This window comes from Crinia signifera, chromosome 2 (genome assembly GCF_055691185.1).
Source record: "Crinia signifera chromosome 2, ASM5569118v1, whole genome shotgun sequence".
Classification (NCBI taxonomy): domain Eukaryota; kingdom Metazoa; phylum Chordata; class Amphibia; order Anura; family Myobatrachidae; genus Crinia; species Crinia signifera.
This window is the reverse complement of record NC_139218.1, coordinates 387,468,781-387,474,780: the sequence shown is the minus strand read 5'-3', so window position 1 is coordinate 387,474,780 and position 6,000 is coordinate 387,468,781. Positions and strand designations below refer to the sequence as shown.

General features: G+C 50.1%; 1 protein-coding gene across 1 annotated transcript in view; it reads left to right on the top strand.

Annotated features, from left to right (window-relative positions):
* Window positions 1–938: 938 nt before the first annotated feature.
* PRSS23 (serine protease 23) overlaps window positions 939–6,000 on the top strand; it is a 29,664-nt gene continuing 24,602 nt past the window's right edge. Inside the window, exon 1 of the mRNA XM_083170265.1 lies at window positions 939–1,194. The gene's annotated coding sequence lies outside the window, so the exon portion shown is untranslated. The remainder of the gene's footprint in view (window positions 1,195–6,000) is intronic.

Genomic DNA, 6,000 nt, shown 5'->3' with positions numbered 1-6,000 from the left:
GTATACTATGTAATAGGTGTATGATGTGTAATCAGCATTACTGTGCCTGTGTTGTCCCTATCTCAGAATTATTTTTTAGTCCTGGCATAACAAATAATAAGCATAATGTATAATGGGCATCATGGTGTGTGGCATAACATGTAATGGGCATTATGGCATGTGGTATACTATGGCATTTTGTATACCATGTAATGGGTGTGTGACGTGTAATCAGTTTTTGCGCGCGCCTACGGCGCGCACTGTCTATATTGTTCCTCTTTACAAAAGAACGTTTTTAGTCCTGGCATATCATGTAATGGGCATTGCAGTGTATGGCGTAACATGTAATGGGCATCGCGGTGTGTGGCATAACGTGTAATGGGCATTACTGTGTATGATGTATCATGTAACTGGCATTATGGTATGCAAAATCAAGAATGAAATTGAAGCAAAGGTTAAAAAAAAAAAATCAACATTAGGCGGGTCAAAGGGCGGAGCTGGGGGCGTGGTGGGGGCGGGGCTGTGGGTGTGTCAAGGGGCGGGCCACTGTCCGGGAATCTCTCAACAAAAAGGTGGTAACCCTAAATAAGACCCTAGTGCAGGTGACTGATGCTATAGCTGAGCGGTGAGACCCTAGTGCAGGTGACGGGTGCGGTGTCTGGGCAGTGAGACCCTAGTGCATCTGATGGGTGCTGTGATTGCACTTAGGCTGAGAGATCTGCATTGCATTACACATAAGTGTCTGAGAGATCATGGTGCTCTCCGCTCCCATAGAGCTGTGCTTTGTCTCCAGCCAGGGAAAAGGCAGGATTGAAGTGGCAGAGGCAGATTATAGACAGAAAACAAGGCACATTCTATAAGTGGAAGTGTCAGGAGAACAGTCTCTCTAGCAGGGACACACAGACTGAACTCCCACTGGAACTGGTTGTACTGGGCCAGGAGCTGGTGGGTGGGAGGGGTCACGTGACGCGTGGAGCTCTGCTGTGGAAGAAGCAGAGAGAGGAGAGTTTCCCTGCACAGCAGAAAAGTTTTCAGAGAGAGCTGCAGAGAGTGTCAGAGACAGACACCTGCCCCACACACACACAGGCTCCAGCCCTGAGGTGACTGTCAAGCTGATGGGGACAGGAGACCTGTGATACCATCACCCTGGCAGAGGAGCAGTGTGGGAGAGATGATACAAAGTTCCCTGCACTGAGATTACTGGGAGCACATCTGGTGAGTAATTACATATTGTAGATCTCTGCACCGATGTATCGCACAAGCCAGAGCCATGTGTCCTGGTAACGTATGGATCTGGATAACAGAGAGGACTCTGCACCCTTTACATACCGCGCAGACCTTCGCCCAGATCTCCCAGTACCCAGCATGGGTGCTGCCAAAGGGTTAGCTGCTGCATGTACAGATGTGCTATATACCATAGGATGTATGTATCAAATACAGAGCCATATCGTCCGGATAAATTACTATTACATCATATAGGGCAGAGTTATACATGAATGGGTAATGCTTGTGTAAGAACAGACTTATGCTTCCAGTATACAGGTCAGAATCGTATATAGGACAAAGGAGCTTGTATGAGGCACTCTTGGAAATATATAGGTTAGGAACATATATAATGAGTGTAGAGTGGATTATTGGGGGCATACAGGAAATATACCTCTGTCTAGTGCTATTAGTAGTATTGTACTAGATATACTGTACTGTAGGCGGGATAGGTGACACTACAGACCGTAACGGAACATTAGGGTATGGAGTAGATGGATAAGATGTTTCCGTGTGCGGGAATGCTGGAAGGAGACAGATAAGTGGGAGAATACACTATATTCTGGAACGCTGGGACGGCCGAAGAATTTAGACATTTTTATAATAAGGCATTTTGGCAGCAAATTATCAGGATTATATAGCGTCTATATGTCGGCTGAACTCGGTGGGTAGTGTATGTGACGGGCACGAGGTGCTAGGTTATGTATAACGGTACAGGAATTACATGGATGGACGCGGTATATGGAGTTCAATTGGCCAGTGAGTGTGCGATACTGGCAGTAGATGGGTGGGCAGTGTACGTGGTGATACTGGCAGTAGATGGGTGGGCAGTGTACATGAAGATACTGGCAGTAGATGGGTGGGCAGTGAGTGTGGAGATACTGGCAGTAGATGGATGGGCAGTGTACGTGGAGATACTGGCAGTAGATGGATGGACAGTGTACGTGGACATACTGGCAGTAGATTGGTGGGCAGTGAGTGTGGAGATACTGACAGTAGATGGGTGGGCAGTGAGTGTGGAGATACTGGCAGTAGATGGGTAAGTAGTGTACGTGAAGATACTGGCAGCAGATGGGTGGGCAGTGTACGTGGAGATACTGGCAGTAGATGGGCAGTAGATTGGTGGGCAGTGAGTGTGGAGATACTGGCAGTAGATAGGTGGACAGTGTACGTTGAGATACTGGCAGTAGATGGGTGGGCAGTGTACGTGGAGATGCTGGCAGTAGATGGATGGGCAGTGAGTGTGGAGATACTGGCAGTAGATGGGTGGGCAGTGTACGTGGAGATACTGGCAGTAGATGGGTGGGCAGTGAGTGTGGAGATACTGGCAGTAGATGGGTGGACAGTGTACGTGGAGTTACTGGCAGTAGATAGGTGGGCAGTTTACATGGAGAGACTGGCAGTAGATGGATGGACTTTGTACGTGTAGACACTGGCAGTAGATGGCTGAGCAGTGAGTGTGGAGATACCGGCAGTAGATGGGTGGGCAGTGTACGTGGAGATACTGGCAGTAGATGGGAGGACAGTGTACGTGGAGTTACTGGCAGTAGATGGGTGGGTAGTGAGTGTGGAGATACTGGCAGTAGATGGGTGGGCAGTGTACGTGGTGATACTGGCAGTAGATGGGTGGGCAGTGAGTGTGGAGATACTGGCAGTAGATGGGTGGGCAGTGTACGTGGAGATACTGGCAGTAGATGGGTGGGCAGTGAGTGTGGAGATACTGGCAGTAGATGGGTGGACAGTGAGTGTGGAGATACTGGCAGTAGATGGGTGGGCAGTGTACGTGGAGATACTGGCAGTAGATGGGTGGGCAGTGAGTGTGGAGATACTGGCAGTAGATGGGTGGACAGTGAGTGTGGAGATACTGGCAGTAGATGGGTGGGCAGTGTACGTGGAGATACTGGCAGTAGATGGGTGGGCAGTGAGTGTGGAGATACTGGCAGTAGATGGGTGGGCAGTGTATGTGGAGATACTGGCAGTAGATGGGTGGGCAGTGAGTGTGGAGATACTGGCAGTAGATGGGTGGACAGTGTACATGGAGCTACTGGCAGTAGATGGGTGGGCAGTGAGTGTGGAGATACTGGCAGTAGATGGGTGAGCAGTGTACGTGGAGATACTGGCAGTAGATGGGTGGGCAGTGAGTGCGGAGATATTGGCAGTAGATGGGTGGGCAGAGTATGTGGAGATACTGGCAGTAGATGGGTGGGCAGTGAGTGTGGAGATACTGGCAGTAGATGGGTGATCAGTGAATGCAGAGATATTGGCAGTAGATGGGTGGGCAGAGTATGTGGAGATACTGGCAGTAGATGGGTGGGCAGCGAGTGTGGAGATACTGGCAGTAGATAGGTGGACAGTGTACGTGGAGATACTGGCAGTAGATGGGTGGGCAGTGTATGTGGAGATACTGGCAGTAGATGGGTGAGCAGTGTACGTGGTGATACTGGCAGTAGATGGGTGAGCAGTGTACGTGGAGATACTGGCAATAGATGGGTGATCAGTGATTGTGGAGATACTGGCAGTAGATGGGTGAGCAGGGTATGTTGTGATATTGGCAGTAGATGGGTGGGCAGTGAGTGTGGAGATACTGGCAGTAGATAGGTGGACAGTGTACGTGGAGATACTGGCAGTAGATGGGTGAGCAGTGTACGTGGTGATACTGGCAGTAGATGGGTGATCAGTGATTGTGGAGATACTGGCAGTAGATGGGTGAGCAGTGAGTGTGGAGATACTGGCAGTAGATGGGTGAGCAGTGTACGTGGAGATACTGGCAGTAGATGGGTGAACAGTGTACGTGGTGATATTGGCAGTAGATGGGTGGGCAGTGTGCGTGGTGATACTGGCAGTAGATGGGTGATCAGTGATTGTGGAGATACTGGCAGTAGATGGGTGGGCAGTGAGTGTGGAGATACTGGCAGTAGATGGGTGAGCAGTGTACGTGGAGATACTGGCAGTAGATGGGTGGGCAGTGTACGTGGTGATATTGGCAGTAGATGGGTGGGCAGTGTGCGTGGTGATACTGGCAGTAGATGGGTGATCAGTGATTGTGGAGATACTGGCAGTAGATGGGTGGGCAGTGAGTGTGGAGATACTGGCAGTAGATGGGTGAGCAGTGTACGTGGAGATACTGGCAGTAGATGGGTGGGCAGTGTACGTGGTGATATTGGCAGTAGATGGGTGGGCAGTGAGTGTGGAGATACTGGCAGTAGATGGGTGGGCAGTGTACGTGGTGATACTGGCAGTAGATGGGTGGGCAGTGTATGTGGTGATACTGGCAGTAGATGCATGGGCAGTGAGTGTGGAGATACTGGCAGTAGATGGGTGGGCAGTGTACGTGGTGATACTGGCAGTAGATGGGTGGGCAGTGTATGTGGTGATACTGGCAGTAGATGCGTGGGCAGTGAGTGTGGAGATACTGGCAGTAGATGGGTGGGCAGTGTACGTGGTGATACTGGCAGTAGATGGGTGGGCAGTGAGTGTGGAGATACTGGCAGTAGATGGGTGGGCAGTGTATGTGGTGATACTGGCAGTAGATGCGTGGGCAGTGAGTGTGGAGATACTGGCAGTAGATGGGTGGGCAGTGTACGTGCTGATACTGGCAGTAGATGGCTGGGCAGTGATTGTGGAGATACTGGCAGTAGATGGGTGGACAGTGAGTGTGGAGATACTGGCAGTAGATGGGTGGGCAGTGTACGTGGTGATACTGGCAGTAGATGGGTGGGCAGTGTACGTGGTGATACTGGCAGTAGATGGGTGGGCAGTGTATGTGGAGATACTGGCAGTAGATGGGTGGGCAGTGTGCGTGGTGATACTGGCAGTAGATGGGTGGGTAGTGTATGTGGTGATACTGGCAGTAGATGGGTGGGCAGTGTACGTGGTGATACTGGCAGTAGATGGGTGGGCAGTGTACGTTGTGATACTGGCAGTAGATGGGTGGGCAGTGTAGGTGGAGATACTGGCAGTAGATTGGTGGGCAGTGTACGTGGTGATACTGGCAGTAGATGGGTGGGCAGTGTACGTGGTGATACTGGCAGTAGATGGGTGGGCAGTGAGTGTGGAGATACTGGTGTTGATACTTTATCTCTCTCTGATTCCTGTCCCCCTTTGTGTATACGACACATTCCTTGGTGCTCTGCTCCTGGTACTGACCTGGAATAAGTGCAGCTTTGGATATACATACTGTATAATGTCATTATAGTTTTTAGTCAGCGTAATCTGCATTATGGGGCACATTTGCGCCCTCTTTGTGTTAGACCCAGAAGGACTAATCTCTTGTCACGTTATCATGAAGGAGACATCTGCCTAATATTCCACGTCAAAAGCAGGTTTTTTTTTCCAACATTTTTCTTTGAAGTTTCCGGACACCTGGGTCTTTGTGACATGTATCCATGTCACCAAGGGTGCCGGCTGATGACGGCTCAGTAAAGATGACACACACTGTACAATGCCGACTGGCAGGTGCATGAACTTCAAGTGTTTTTTGCTTTGATGCTTCCTTTACCACCCGAGTGCTGCAGGGCTCAATGCCTCGTGGCACACTGACAGTAAACACAGACAATATGGAGGTCACCATGTACATATATGACATATTACGGACAACAATTACCCCATTCATTCACTTAGCCTTAGATGTAAATGATCTCGCAGCGTAGCGCTGGCATTCAGGCATCAGTGGGGAGGGGGTGTGTGTGCGATATTTGCAGCCTAGCGAGCAGTTCTGAATTACCTCCAAACTAAACTTCGTTGTTTCTCTTACTGCTT